General features: G+C 39.2%; 1 protein-coding gene across 4 annotated transcripts in view; it reads left to right on the top strand.

Moving 5' to 3' along the window:
• Window positions 1-12,498, top strand: part of foxo3b (forkhead box O3b) — a 99,244-nt gene extending 86,746 nt beyond the window's left edge. For 3 of the 4 annotated variants that reach the window (XR_009514481.1, XR_009514479.1, XM_059982988.1), the window contains one exon: window positions 10,035-12,498. The gene's annotated coding sequence lies outside the window, so the exon portion shown is untranslated. Of the gene's footprint in view, window positions 1-7,490; window positions 7,628-10,034 lie in introns of all 4 variants that reach the window. The other variant, XR_009514480.1, reaches the window with a different exon arrangement.
• The last annotated feature ends 3,507 nt before the right edge of the window (window positions 12,499-16,005 follow it).

Here is a 16,005-nt window from a genome sequence, read left to right as displayed (position 1 = left end):
AAAGTCAAAGTTGTATTTATTGTCATATGCACACGTACATGTATGCACAGATGTAATCAAAAATCTTGCTTGCAGCAGTATCCCAGGTACATAGTATCAGATGAGTAGCATTTGCAAGAAAATCATAAATTAAACCTAAATTAAGCAAATCCTATTCAATTTTTACAAGGAAAAACACAATTAGAACAACATGAGAATCTACTGTAATGCAAAGTTATCAGAATGTGCTGTTACTGAGGAATTGACAGGGTTATGCAGGGTTGATTGAACCAAGGTTGATTCATTCTTCTGTAACTTAATGCCTGATGGTATGGCCCAGAAGGTGCATTTATGGTACATTTAGAGTGCACTCCGTCAATGTCAAAAATGTCCTTTCTTTGGTTAGGAGACCAAAATTGTCTAATATTGCATATCCACTTTCACCAAGTTTCTCTACAATTGCAATATGAATTTTTTATGCAGATCTTATAAGAGATGCTAACATGTTTGTCTTTCTAATTGCATAATACACTTACATGTTGGGTTTTCAGTAACTTGTGTGCTAGCAAACTCTGGTCCTTGTGAATATCAATGATACCAAGTTAGTTTAACATCTAAATTTATCCCTGGATTTTGTATTTGTGTCTGCTACTGTAGGAATAGCAAAGTTCAATTTGTTTTATAAACTGCATCTGGTGCATAATACTGGAATTATTAACACTCGAAGTCAGTTAAAATTCACATTGTCTTATCTAATGCTGAGGTAATTTTTACTTTGCAGTTTACTTAAAACTTGGAGTGTACTATAACAAAGCCATTTTGCTGTCTGTTAAGTTGCACTAATGAGATTGCTCAGGTGTCATGTCTCTATCGCTCCTATTTGCATTCCATATTTCAACATGATTACTAAACAAACTGATTTGAAAGTTGTTAAGACATATTAAATTAAACACCATCTTTAAAGGGGGCATTCAAAAGCTGGTATTCCAACAGATAAAGTAAATAGGAATTTTTTTTAAAAACTTGTGATTGGCACAATGTCTTTATTTCTCACGACCCATGTGGCACTAAAGCCCATAGAATCCATGCTCATTCAGAGCAATTCAGTTGCACACTTATAACCGTTTTCTCATGTACCCATCAGTTCATACTACCCCTGCACTAGCATAACTAGTTGGCCTATAAATCAGCACATTTTTGAGATCTAGAAAGAAATCAAGCTAGCTTATTGTCAAGTGCACAAGTACAATAGGGTAAAAATGCAATGGAAAATCTTAAATACAGTGGCATTGTGTATGTACAACACAAAATACAGTTTATACGTGTAAAGGGGGTTTCTTTTTTTCTTTGTTACTGTTGGGAAAGGGTTTCCTTTTGTTAACTAGCAGGAATGCTAATTTACTGATAACGAGAATGGTATTCCTTTGTAAACCAAATGGGGATTAATGTTCTTTCTTCTGAGTCTGTAAGCTTTTGTTGACGGGCTTTTGGGCAGATTGGCGCGAGGGGGTCGAGAGAGAGGACGCAATGCTCTAAGCTGGGCAAGGATCGGACCCCCGAGCCGGGAGTTTCTCCGAGGACGGGGGGGGGAAGGAAGCTAGATGTGCTTGGTTGACCACTCGGAGGGTCCTGAGCTGTTTGGAGAGTCGAGGAGTTCGGAGGGGAGCGAATGGTGGCCAGAAGACTTCAGTAATTGAGCTCCAACGGCTGTGCACGAAGTGGTTTGGACTTTGATAAGTTTGGCGCCTTTTCTTTAATTTTCTCTTCATATATACTGTATCGTTATTAATCACTTAGTTATAGTAACCTTTATAAATTGTACTCATTTAATCGCATATGGTGTACTGTCTGTTTTTGGGTGAGGCGGGGACATCACACAGCATCCACACCAGCTGATTACCCAGTTTGGCGGGGCCGAAGGCTGCTCCCCCTAGACGAGAACGAGCTGAGCGAGCCTGAGGCGACCCAGGGGGTTACATACATATTATACAAAACAGTGAAGAGAAACTTTTTAAACTAACATCTTTGTTTTTGCACAATGACACAATCAGCGACAAGTCCTTGTGTCTAAGTCTCTTGCCTACAGTGCCCAGTAATGTATGGTAATGCACTTTGGTAAAAGGAATAAAGGCATAAACATTTCTAAATGGGGAGAAAATGCAGAAATTAGAGGTGAAAAGGGACCTGGGAAATCCTCCTGCAGGACTCCCTAAAGATTAATTTGCAGGTTGAGTCAGTGGTAAGGAAGACAGATTCAATGCTGGTGTTCATTTTGAGAGGGCTAGAATATAAATGCAAGGATGTAATACTGAGGTTTTATAAGGCATTGGTCAGACTGCACTTGGAGTATTGTGAGCAGTTTTAGGCTCCTTGGACATTGGAAAGGATCCAGAGGAGGTTAACAAGAATGATCCTGGGAATGAAAGGGATAATGTTCTGAGGACCATATGATGGCTCTGGGTTTGTACTTGCTGGAGTTTAGAAGAATGAGGGGGATCTCATTGAAAGACCTAGAGAGTGGACATGGGAGAAGAACTATTGGATAGCGGGTGAGGCTAGACCAGAGGGCACTACCTCAGAATAGAGAGGTGTCCATTTAGAACAGGAATAAGGAGGAATTTCTTTTGCCAGAGGTGGTGAATCTGTGGAATCTATTGCTGTGATGGCAAAGTCATTGGGTATATTTAGAGCAGGTTGATAGGTTTTTGGTTAGCAAGGTTATAGGGAGAAAGCAAGAGAATGGGGTTGAGAGGGTTAATAAATCAACCATGATGGAAAGGCAATTCAGACTGGGCAGAATGGCCTAATTCTTTTCCTGTCTTATGGTAGTGCAAGTGGCCCATAGTGTTCCAATGCTGAGGCATAATTACGGTTATGGTTGTAAGTTTAGGAACTTGATGGTTTCAGGAAATTAGCTGTTCTTGAACCTGGTGGAGTGGGAGTTTAGGTTTCTGTACCTCCTGCCTGATGGTAAGAGTAAGAGAAGGGTATGATCTGGATTCTGGGATTCCTAGATGATTTTACCACCTTGAGGCCTTGCCTCTTATGGATGCTGTTGTGCTGGGAAGGGCTATACCCAAGATGGACTGGGCTGTGTTACCTCTTGCATTCCTCTGATGAAATCAGTCAGGAAACTCCCAACAGTGCAGCTGCATTTTTTTATATAAAAAGTATTGGTGACATGCTAAATTTCACTGACTCATCACCACCTGTGATTTGACCTACGGCTTTGGAAATCCATGAAGTTACAGGGAGAACTTGCAAACTCCACACAGCACTAGAGCTCGGGCTTAAACCTGAGTTGCAAGAGCTTGGGCAGCAGCATCACCTGCTACACCACTGTTGCGCTTTAGAAAATCACGAAAGGCTAAATTTGGTAACTGGTTTATTATTGTCAAATGTACCAAGATACAGTAGAAAGTGTTTGCACACCAACCAGAAAGGTCATTCTGTACATAAGTACATTGAGATAGTACAAAGGGTGAATAAAAGCAATGCAGAAATAGTGTTATAGTTACAGACCAGCTGTCGTGCCAATAGACAATGTGCAGGAAGACTGAGAGATCAAGAATTCCTTTATTGTACAAGAGATCTGTTCAAAAGTCTTATAACAGCAGAGTAGAAGTTGTCTTTAAGCTTGATGGTATGCGATCTAATGTTATTGTACGTTCTGCCCATTGGGAAGGGGAAGCATGATCAGGGTAGAAGGGGTCCTTGATTAGTATGGTGTTATCCCGTGGCAATGGAAACTGTAGATGGAAGGGGAAGTACTAGGCTGCAACTTAGTAGTTTTTGGTTTTAGGTAGGGCAGTTGCCTGGCAAGCTCTTGATCTGGATTGTGGGGTTGAGAAAGCCAGATATAGTTGGACTTTTTAGATTTGCACTTTTGCAATGTGCTTTAAATGAAGACAGTAGTTTTCAGGGAGATTGGACAAGTTGTACAGGATTTGGTACACTGCCTTAATCCCTCTCCAGTAATGAAAATTTCTGCTCAGCTAATTGAGGGATCTGAAGATTTGGATGGTGTTGGTGCACATTTGAAAACTGTTATGTTTTTGAATGCTATTACTGTGGGCATTGGCCAGTATGAAGTAAATTTTTGAGGTATCTGAAGGAGAGAATGCCTTTCAATTGATTCTGCTATAACGAATAGATGGGCAAGAATGGATTTAGGTACATGCAGTCCCACCAATTGGATGACAAAGCTATTGGAAGAGGATAGAAAGATTTTAAAGATTGAGGAGAACCAAGAAGGATCTCGAATAGTCACACATGGAGTTATTTGTAACTAAGACATTTTGTATTTTAGCAGGGGTAGGAATCTGAAGAGTTCCCAGGTGGAATTGGGAAAGATTGGCAATGATTTGTGAACCAGCTCATTTAAGGTTTTTGGCAAGTGGGTAAAGAGGGGATGGTAGATTGTAAGAATAAAAGATAATGCCTTTAGAACAGAAACTTAAATTTTAAGTAAAACATCTGTACTTAGAGGTACAGTTGCAAAAAATGCCTGCAAAACTAGGTCTTGTCATTCTCTTGAGCCCCAGGAAGATGAATTGCTAACTTCAGTCTCCAAGGGACTGAAAAGATTCCACAGAAATGAAAGAACAATGTCCTCCTAAAAATGGCTCATGACATATTTTATTTTGATTGATGTTTGCCATTAGAGATTCCACTGACTATCCATGTTTAAAGCATGGTGTAAACAAGACCAGCTACATTGTGGTTTCAGAAAATATTACATAATGCTGAAGGGTGAGCAGTATCTTTCTTTACAGTTAAATACGTTTAACCTGTTATAAGTATTAACTGTAAAACAAAAATTAACACAAACTTGTGCTGGACTCCATAAAATGAGTATTGTGTAGTTCATTATCTGATTTTGCTAGTGTGCAAGATAAGAAATAAACTTCAGAATCCTTCACTTTAAAAATCTGGCTGTATTTCTTCCATAGTTTATTGATCTCTTTCATTTTTTTCAGCTGTAGTACTTATCTGTAATTCCCTGTCTCCCTAATCTAATCAATAGATGAATTTGAATTGCTTATCTTGCTGATCCTTCTCCTACTGGAGCCCTTATGTGCCCTTAAGCACAACTGTTCTTGATATCCTTCAGATAGCATGACAGTGCTAACTTTATAGTTTAAAAAAATGCAAGAAACAAGAAATTCTTCATTCCAGAGATGCCAGCAGAAATAGAAGCTATCCTTTTGTTATTTGTCACTCCCAACAATTACCAATATTGAATATTCAGTACTGTATCTTGCTTTGATGGAGACTTTTCCCAGTTGAGAGTTCACCATAGAGACTTGTTTGCCTTAAATAACTGATTTCCTGTATCATATCAAACATGACCAGATGAATTGTTTGCTCAGATTATATCTAGAGCTAATGACTAAGTGAAATTCTAACCTGTTAATTAGATGTATTTTCCCCCTGAGATTCGGGCATGTTTTAAGCAAGAATTGTTACCGTCCCCGGTGGTGCTTAAGATGCCCTGAGCTAATACACCAGTTTAAGAATTTTTCTCTTCAATGGCTCTTTAGTTCTCAAAACAATAGTTCTCACCAGGCATAATATTCGACTTTGCTAAGAATGGAGCTACCAACTAAGGAATTCCTATTTTCATTTTGCTTAAATCACTAATTGTTTAGTTTGATTTTGTGTGTTGGCAGATTTACTCTGGTTTGGCTTAAGATTCAAGATTGTTTAATGTCATTTCCAGTTCACACTTGTAAAGGAGAATCAAATAATTGTTACAATAGAAATTATACTATTAAAATATTCTGTTGCATTTCAAATAAAATCACAATGGTGTTGATTGCAGTTGGGGTTTTGGTTGCCAGAATCCAATTGAACACAATTGTTAACATTTTAAAATTTCAGACCCATCTTCCAGTTCTGATAGTACACTAATTATGTAGTGTACTGAATCAGTGTTTGTCAGTCAACAAAACTTTATCTGGAGTAATTATTCAAACTAGTTGTCAGATGTATTGCTATGCTCTAGCTTTTTTGTACTGAACAATACAAAAGATTGTAAGTTCATGTTCAATTCTGAGGGCATACACCATGTTCATTGTATTCCTATAGCCAATATTCAAGTTGCTGTACAAATATTGCTCCATTTCCTACTTGTGACACTGTCAAAAGACTATGTGATTACAGTGGTGATTTTTTAAAGTTTTATGAGGATCAGTGATTTTTATTGACCAATCTTTCCAATTGGCATTTTCCTTCCTGCTGTTGATTGGCTCTATTTCAGCATAGTAATAGTGTTGCAGTTCATTCCACCTGCAGTTTAAGGGATTTAGTGTTTCCACAAATGTACTGCAGTGCGTTACTTTGCTACTTAAACAGCTTTTCCAAAACCCATTCCTGTTGGCATCAAGGATAAGGGCAATGGGTACAGGGAACTCAGCTATTTTTAGTTGGATCTAATTCCAGAACAAACATTTTGTTTAATAAAAAATTTTCTTTGAAGAAAATTCAAATTTACCCACAAAACTAATTTGGATTATTTGTGTCAAGTTGGAAGGAAGTTTGAAATGTGGGACTTAAATTATAAAACATGTTTCACAACATCCCAAAATGTTGTGCGGACTATGAAACGGTTTTGAAGCCTACTTACCTGTTCATGTAACAAATGTACTTCTGTGACATTGAAAATGGCCATATACAGTCATTGGCATCACAGTCTAAATGTTACAGCATTTGTTGCACAGTAGGGATCATATCTGTTATATCTCTGGATGAACAGAATCCATATTAGACTTGGGGAGGATCTCTTTTGAAACTCCTCCCTAAGATGGCAGTTGACAAGGATCCCAGCAAGAGGTTTCCCTCTGGCTGGCAGGCAGACCTTTCTGTAATTACTGAAGATGATCTTGAATACATCATCCCTTATTTCCTCTGGCATGATTTGTCTTTTCTTATGGTGATGAGGTCATGAATTCACACCAGAAATATTTGTCCATATTTTAATACTAACAGGAATAATTTCTGTTCTAAAGGCCTTATGTTTGTAATGTGTGAAGAACTTTTTTTTCAGCTGCTGAAGTTGTAGCAGATGTGTTTTGGGATGGAATCAAAGACATTATCAGACATCAATCCTGGGATCAAACTAATGATTTCTGCTCAGGAGACTGTTTTTCCACAGCCTATATGATTTGGAGATGAGAATGTTTTACACTGTGCACCTTAAAACACAGCAGAAATACTAACAATTCTGTTTATACAAAATCTTTAGATTCATTTAATAGGATGGGCATTTTTTTCTCATGTTAATATCACCAGCACAAGGTTCTAACTGGCTCTGGTTGGTGGGCCACATGGTCAGCATGCTTGATGTCTGGCTTCTGAAACAAACATTTACTCTGAGCTTTGTTCAAGGCAAGAGGTTCCAAGGAGGATGGAGAAAGCACTTAATGTACGTTCACCAAGTTTGCTTATAACATTCTAAATGACTCATGGAATCCACTGGCCTTCAACCACTCAAAATGTTGTACTTTCAGACCAAACAGAAGACAAATCCAGACTACAGAAAGAGAAACCCTCTTGATCTCCCTGAGCAACACCTGCCCCATTGAAGTATCCATGGCTCGTGCATTGGGGTCTTAAGCCATCTTAAATTATACTAGATCCATATGAGGTAGATATGAGAATATGAGATAAAACAATGCCATTAGTTTGGCTTCAGGAATAAAGTACCACTCCAGTGGGATGTTGCTCTAGATTTTGTATTCGAGTCTTTCTAGACCTGCAGCCACATTTAAAATCGTAAGTTTTTTTTAGTGGCGGTATTCAATAAACAGCATTCTTCAAGTCCAAGCAAGTTTTAGATTTCTGTGGAGACATGAGAGACTGCAGGTGCTGGAATTTGTAACAGAAAGCAATCTGCTAGAGCAACTCAGTAGGTCTAGTAGCACCTGTGTGAGGAAAGAAACTGTCGATATTTCAGATCCAAATGCTACATTAGTACTGGGAGTAGAGAGATGAGATGACCAGCATAGAAAGAAGGGAAGAGGCAAAAAGGTTCTGAATGGGTCATTACAGATTAGAGAGAACATTGCTGAGATTCTTGAAGTTCTCCCCACCCTTTTCCACCTTTTACAGGTATTACTCCCTCCGTGACTCCCTGGACACTCATCCCTCCACAACTCTTGTTTATGTAGTAGTTTCCCCTGACCTTGCAGTAGATGTAATTCTTGTCCTTGCACATCCTCCCTCACCACCATCCAGGGACTAAACAGTCCTTCCAAGTGAGGCAAAGGCTCACATGCATTTCCTTCAACTTTGCCTTTTGCATTTGGTACTCCTGATGTCATCGCCTCCACGTCAGCAAGATTAAGCATAGACTTGGTGATGGAACACCCACACTCAGTACACAATGGCCATTTATAAGAACCAGCTGTGGACCATTTCAAATCACCTTCCCATTCCCACACTGAACTATGTATCCTAGGCCTTCTCTACTGCTAAGATGAAGCCTTGCACAAAAGGGAGGAGCAACAGCTTGTATTCTGCCTGGGTACTTTACCGTTCAATGGTACACATATTGAGTATTCCAATTTTAGGTAAAACTCCTCCAACCTTTCCCTTCCCTCCTGCCCTCCCCCTTCACCCCCTCCTTTTGATCCACTGCCCTTCTCATTATTTATCCCCTTTCCCATCCTATACCCACCTCCCCTCACTTACCTGTGACCCTTCCTGCCTCCATTAACCCACTGCACAGTTCTTCTGTACCACACCCCAACCTCATCCAACAACTCCCATCTGATTCTAACTGTTGTTAACCTCTCCTATCCTAATGGTCCCTTTCACAGTTCTTTCACTTATTCAAATCCAGCCTTGGTTATACTTGGTATTTCTGCTTATCTTCCTTTAGCAGCTGTCTCCCATTTTCACACTCTTGCATTTTCCTCCTCTCTTGGTCTGTTTCCATCTGTCATTCCCCTGTCACAGTCTTCCATCTCCATCCCACACTCCTCCATTACTTGCCGTCTCGCATCCCTCCTCAGTTCATCAGTTGCACAGGAATCCTTTCTTGCCATCCCCTTCTCTTAATGCTGGCTCTCTCACCTCTTCTGTCTTGATGCAGGGTTTCGACCCGAAACATCAACCGTTTCTTTCTTGCCACTGACACTGCTCGACTTAGGAGTGCCTCCTGTAGATGGTTTGTTGCTTTTAGGTTTCTATAGTGGCATGTTTGAAAGTTCTCTAATCCTACATGGTTAATTACTTCACCAGTGGGGTAGATTGAATTCTTACCGGGTTATTGAAGGTTGGACATTTATAAAATTTGTAAAGTTGGAGGCAACACCAGCTCCATAACAAAGAAAGTCCAGCAACACGTCTACTTTCTGCAAAGGCTGAGGAAAGTCCATCTCCCACCCCCCATCCTCATCACATTCTACAGGGGTTGTAAGTATCCTGAGCAGCTGCATCACTGTCTGGTTTGGAAATTGCACCATCTCGGATCGCAAGACCCTGCAGTGGATAGTGAGGTCAGCTGAGAAGATCTTCAGGGTCTCCCTTCCCACCATTACAGACATTTACACTACACATTGCATCTGCAAAGCAAACAGCATTATGAAGGACCCCACACACCCCTCGTACAAACTCTTCTCCCTCCTGCCATCTGGGAAAAGGCACCAAAGCATTCGGGCTGTCACGACCAGACTATGTAACAGTTTCTTCCCCCAAGCCATCAGACTCCTCAATACCCAGAGCCTGGACTGACACCAACCTACTGCCCTCTACCATGCCTATTGTCTTGTTTATTATTTATTGTAATGCCTGCACTGTTTTGTGCACTTTTTGCAGTCCTGGGTAGATCTGTAGTGTTTTTTTTCTGTGTTGTTTTTACATAGTTCAATGTAGTTTTTTGTACTGTCTCATGTAGCACCATGGTACTGAGAAACGTTGTGTCATTTTTACTGTGTACTGTACCAACAGTTATGGTCAAAATGACAAAATGTGACTTAACTTGAAAATAGTAATTATGAAAATAAAGCCGCATTGTTCTAATCCTCTATTCCTTTTATTTCTTCTTGTAGGTTAGTAAACTGAATCATTTTTGCCAGATCGGCTATCGTCAAGATAACATTGGATTTTACCAAGTTTTGTCAGCTGTGAATCTGATATCGTCATCTGCAATGGGACATTTCCTGGAATTTCATCTCAATTGATATAAGATGTTATACAATTTACATTTAAAATGATTTTGAAGTGTTTAAAAATTACACATAAACTGTACAGTTTCTCCTGCATTCCATTATATTTAACTGTATATAAATTGTTGATTAATACGGGTTGGTGCATAATTTTAATTTTATTTGATAAGAGCATCTGCCTATTGTCTCCATCGTATTAGGATGATTGAAATGTTGATAGAATGGGTCTAATGAGTAGTGCCAACAAAAGCAAGAATATTAATGAGACAATTAACACATAAACTGATGAAATGAAGTGGGACAAATTTGGTGTTGTCAGAATGCCAGAAGACTTTAAAGCAGATGATTTTTAAAAAAATCTTTTTTAACGTAATACGCAATTGATTAATTGGCATTTTTAAATAACTTGAAACTGCATGAGCTTATTCAGTGTTGAAGTGCTGGTTTGAATGGACACCTCCAGTTTATGACCCAACTTTATTTGGTCTTCTGTAATGGGGTTGGTGATTAAAAATACATTTGTGTGTTGACATTTCACTTAGCCTCAGTAAAACTTCAGACTTTGCTTGGCTTTCCAGACCAGTGCTATGTATAGACCAATCTTGTGAGAAATTGATGGAAAGTTTTTTTTGTGTGTGTGTGTCTACACAATATGACATTCAGAGAGAAAAAAAAGCCAAAATAATTTTCTCTCAAAGTTGCATGCATTGAAATTTTAATATATTTACAAGATTGGACAGTTTTCTCTATACATTCATAATTTTTTCCAAAATTCTTATACTTTTAAACAAAATATCATCCTCCCCATTCTGAGTACAGATTGATTTGATATAACAAATTGTATCACCAGTTGACAAGCTGCCTCCCTTTTGAACAGAATCATCAATGGTCAGCTTTAATGTCTATTTTCGGTAGGTACATTTATACTTATAAAGTAAATTGTTTTCAATAATGTATTTCTGTATGACATTTGTACATTTATTGAAAGTTTTATTGTACTGTGTACCCTTGATCACCTTTTTGAAATGTTTCTATATAAATATACAGCAGCTCAGATTGCACCAATTTATGCATATTTCTTCAACTAATGTGGAAGATTTTTCTCTTTCAACAATAGGGTAATGCACATTTATATTTTACTATGTCCAGAGACAAATCATTATGCATGATTATTTAGTAGTAAATTAGCAGTTTGCTTCAACTCATTGCATGAAGTTCAAGACCATCGTGGTCATTGATGTCAGTGCTCCTGGGGAAGTGAGCAGTGATGAAACTCTATTGTATAACTTATCTGTCTCTCATAAATGAATTCTTGTCTTTTCATCATGGAAGTCACCTGAAAAGGTGTGCTATATGCTATTGTATTTGTAGAATGATAGCATATCAGTTATGGCTGTTGAATTGCTTTCATCAAATATAAATGAAGTTTAAGGTAGTATATTCATTCCTTTCATTTAGCAATATTTTTAATCTCTTGCTCCTTTTTTTTTCTTGAAAAAGAACCTTCTGAATCGGGTATTCAGAGAGAATTCTATTCCTGCCAATTTTCACAGCCACATCATAGAAAAGTAATTAAAAAGACCCAAATTTCTGCTGATCCCTTTGGAGTCTTAGTACAAATCATCACCCAAGTCTGAATATGTAGCAAATCTTGGGTTGTATCTCAGGATATGGAGATGGAATTGCAGTGATTTACTGTATCACAGTATAACAATATTTATGTAAGCCCTTTTGTGGTTTGTATAAAATTAATGGGAGTGAAATATAGTGATTTTATTCTTAGAAATTAAATAAGTCCTAATGATTGGAACTTGTACAACTCAAATCATTCATACATGAGCCAACTTGCTAAATTCACCTGTGCACTGCACGTTAATCAGATTCTGTGGCACAATTGTTGTTTCACTTCAGAAAATAGGCAAGTGGTATGTTAGCTATCAGTTAAATCTATTTGGTTTAATGTACCTTGTATGAAACTGCTACAATTCTGTTTTCTGAAACAAATCATGCAGTTTTTAAATTAAATCTGTCCACTTTTCATTTCTGCCTGCTCCAATTGTTCAGAAACATGGTGTCTGACACTGATTAAAACTGAGCTGGGATATCGTGTATTTTATTTTTCAAGTTCATATATTGGGATATATAATGTATATAAAATTTATATTCAGATACATGAATATACTACCTTCCCTTCACCTCCTGTAAATTTGATAGTTTTGACAAGAAACCAGAAGTTCTATTGAACTGCAGTTTTTTTATTAAATAAATTATTGGTATGTATTGCAATGTACTTCATTAATCTGTGCTCTAGAAGAGTGCGCATGTAAAATAAAGCTTGATAACACTATGTTGAACCCTGAAAGTTCCAGTTGTCACGTGTAAATTGTATTTGTGAATTAGTCCAAATGGAAGGTTAGGTGTAAGAACTGTGGCACAACAATTTACCCTTTTGACTAGGTTGTGTATGATTCTAACTGTATAATTATCTAAGCTTATGGCATTCTGTGAACAATCTTGGAAGTTTTTAGTTAGAACATCCAAGTTCATGTTTATTGTCATTCAACCATGCACATGTATACCGTCAAATGAGACATCATTTGCACAAGATGCACATCACAATACATATAATTCTCATAACTCAATATTACCCCAAATAAGTTAACAAATAATAAGGTACATATACAAGATTGAAAGTAAACAATATAATGCTACTACTGCTTCATGTGTGATGACATCTGGGTGGCAGTATGGAGTTCAGTAGGCTTAAGGCCTGTGGGAGGAAGCTATTTCCCATCCTAACAGTTCCATGTCTTAATGCTATGGTACCTAATGGCAAGGGGTCACAGACGATGCTTATGCCGCACTCCTGATAAATATCTCAAATGGATGGAAGAGAGACCCCTATGATCCTCTTAGCAGTTCTCACAATTCTGTATAGAGATTTGTGGTCAGATACCTTGTAAATTACCAGATGGTGATGCAATTGGTCAGGACACTCAGTGGTGCTCCTGTGAAAATTGGTTAAAAAAGGGAAGGGAAAGCCTCACTTGCATCGGTCTCCTCGGGAAGTGGAAATGTTGCTGTGTTTTTTCAAGCAAAGAGGTGGTGGTGCGGGACCAGGTGAGATCATCCTCTACTCCCAGAAACTTGGTATGCTTAACTCTCTGTGTGGAGCAGTGGACAGTATGTGCAGTGAGCAGTGGTCACTCTGCACCTTTCTAAGGTCCATAATCATCTCTTTGGTCTTATCCATGTTGAGACTCAAGTTGTGCTTCCATCATTCGAGCAGCCTCTCCACTTCCTCTCTACACTGTAGTCTTGTGGATGAGGCCAACCACTTGTGTCATCAGCAAACTTCATTTGGTTTGATCTGAAACTAGCAATGCAGTCATGCACCAGCAGTGTGCTGAGTATACAGCCCTGGGAAGTGCCAGTGCTCAGCATAATAGAGCTAGAGATCTTTCTACAAACACAGATGAACTGTGGCCTTTCTGTCAAAATGTCCAAGATCCAGTTACATAGAGAAGTGTTGCAACCCAGTAAGGACAGTTTACTTATCTGAGCTATGATCATATTGAACACCAAGCTGAAGTCAATAAAAGGCATGTGAGGCACCATTTCCCAGGTGGGATAGTACAGAGGGTATGGTATCATCAGCAAATATAGAGCAGTATAGCACTAAAGAGGGCTTTTGGCCCATATTTTTGAGCTGATTTTGATACTAATTTATACTCTATGTCCTCTGACTAACCATGTTAAGTTGGAGCTGGAACTGGATGAACTTCAGATCATCTGGGAGACTGAGGGGGGGGGGGTGATAGGACATATAGAAAGGTAGGACACAGGAAACTGGGTGATAGGAAGGGATTAAACAGCCAGTGCAGAGTACCCCTGTGGCCATCCCCTCAACTACAGGTATTTCACTTTGGATACTGTTGGGGGGATGCCCTAGCTGATGTAAGTCATGGGTCAGATCTCTGGCTCTGTGGCTCAAGGGAAGGAGAGAGAAGAGAAGTGATCTGTGGTGATGAGATTCATTAAAAAAATTGGAGGTTCTGTAGATGAGAATGAGACTCCAGACTATATGTTGCCTCCTGGGTGCCAGGGTCTGGAACATCTTGGATCCAGTCCTCAGCATTTTTAAGTGGGAGAGTGAGCAGCCAGAGAACACGGTTTGTATAGTTACCAATCATATAGGTCGGAAGAGGGATCAGCTTCTGCAAAGTGAGTTCGGGGAGTTAGGTGCAAAGTTAAGGACAGGACTGCCGGGGTTGTGAACTCAGGATTGCTACCCTGTGCCTGTTCTGGTGAGGTCAGAAATGGGACAATCATACAGTTTAACATGTGGCTAAGGAGTTGGTGTAAGAGGGAGGACTTTAGATTTTTGAATCATTGGGCTCTCTTCCAGAGAAGGTGGGACCTGTATAGAAAAAATTTTCACCTAAACTAGAGGGTGACTAATATCATAGCGTGAAGGTTTGCTAGTACTGTGTTGGGGAGGGGGGTGTTAAACTAGAGTTGCAGGGGAATAGGAAGCAGACTGCCAGAACAGATGGTGGAGTGGTTGTGGAGGCATATTAAGACTTCAGACAAAGTCAGGAACCAAAAGGTTGAGGATGGTGGGACTAATGTACTGAGTTGTGTATATTTCAAAGCAAGAAGTATTGTAGGAAAGGGAGATGAGCTTGGCTTGGATCAATGCATGGAATTATGATATTACAGCCATTATTGAGATTTGGTTGCAAGAAGGGCAGGGCTGGCAGCTCAATATTCCAGGGTTCCATTGTTTTAGATGTGACAGCAGGAGGGGTGGTGTGACTAGTCAGGGAAAATGTCATGGCAGTGCTCAGTCAGGACAGACTGGGGAACTCCTCTAGTGAGGCTTTTTGGATGAAATGAGGAATAAGAAAGGTATGACCATGTTAATGGGACTATATTATAGACCACCCAACAGTCCACAGGATTTAGAGAAACAATTTTATAGAAAGATCACAGACAGTTGCAAGAAACATAAGGTTGTGATAGTTAACTTTCCACATATTGACTGGCACTCCTCTACTATAAAGGACTAGCTGGGATACAGCTTGTCAAATATGGTTATATGGGAGGTAGGGTTTGAGGGTAGGCACAACATTGTGGGCCGAAGGGCCTGTAATGTGCTATACTATACTATGTTCTATAAATGTGTTCAGGAAAGTTTCCTTAAGTACATAGAAATCTCAACAAAAGTGTGCAATACTTGATCTCCTATTAGGGAATGGGACAGCGCAGGTGACAGAAGCTTGTTTCGGGAAACACCTTGCATCTGAGATTCTAAATTGGAGAAAGGCCAGTTTTGGTGGTTTCAGAAAGAATCTGGGAAGTGTGAATTGGGACAGGCTGTTTTCTGGCAGAGGTGTGCTTGGTAAGTGGAAGGCCTTTGAAAGTGAAATTTTGAGAGTACAAAGCTGGAATGTGTCTGTCAGAATAAAAGGCAAAGATGACAGAATTGAAAGATATTGAGGCGCTGGTTAAGAAGAAAAAAGGGTATATGGCAGCGAGGAAAAAGTGGTATGTGAGCATAAGAAATGCAAGAGAACACTTAAGAAAGAAATCATCAGGACTGACAGAAGGCATGAGGTTGCTCTAGCAGTCTAGGTGAAGGAGAATCACAAGGGATTCTATAGATATGTTAAGAACAAAGGATTTAAAGGACAAAATTGGTCTGGAAGATCATAATGGTAAGCTATGCAAGGAGCCAAAAGAGATGGGAGATCTTAAATGGATTTTTTTTGTGTCTTATTTACTTGGGAGGTGGACTGAGTCTACAGCAGTGAGGCAAAGCAACAGCAAGGTCATGAACCCTATACAGATT

The sequence above is a fragment of the Hypanus sabinus genome, chromosome 10 (genome assembly GCF_030144855.1).
Source record: "Hypanus sabinus isolate sHypSab1 chromosome 10, sHypSab1.hap1, whole genome shotgun sequence".
In the NCBI taxonomy this organism is placed as follows: Eukaryota; Metazoa; Chordata; class Chondrichthyes; order Myliobatiformes; family Dasyatidae; genus Hypanus; species Hypanus sabinus.
Note: the sequence above shows the minus strand (reverse complement) of the source record. Positions and strands in the feature narration are given on the sequence as shown.